Below are 260 nucleotides of genomic sequence, written 5' to 3'. Positions count from 1 at the left end.
GGAGTCTGTGGGAATGTCGTAGACATTGTCAAGAATATCCACAACACATTTGTGAGCACTGTGTTTGTGAAATTTGATGATGAAAAGGTGGGAACAAACAGAAGGAAGCGTTTACATTCAACTAGTGAAAACCTTTTGGCTAGTCCCATAAACAGGGATGAGGAAAACACATCTAACTCACAGGTTTATCATTGCTTTGAGAAAAAAGATTATTAATTTATCCCTTTTATAAGTGTAGCTATGGTCATTTGTTCTGGGAA

Source organism: Notothenia coriiceps, unplaced genomic scaffold, assembly GCF_000735185.1.
Source record: "Notothenia coriiceps isolate Sejong01 unplaced genomic scaffold, NC01 NC01_scaffold00028105, whole genome shotgun sequence".
NCBI classification, from domain to species: Eukaryota; Metazoa; Chordata; class Actinopteri; order Perciformes; family Nototheniidae; genus Notothenia; species Notothenia coriiceps.
Note: the sequence above shows the minus strand (reverse complement) of the source record.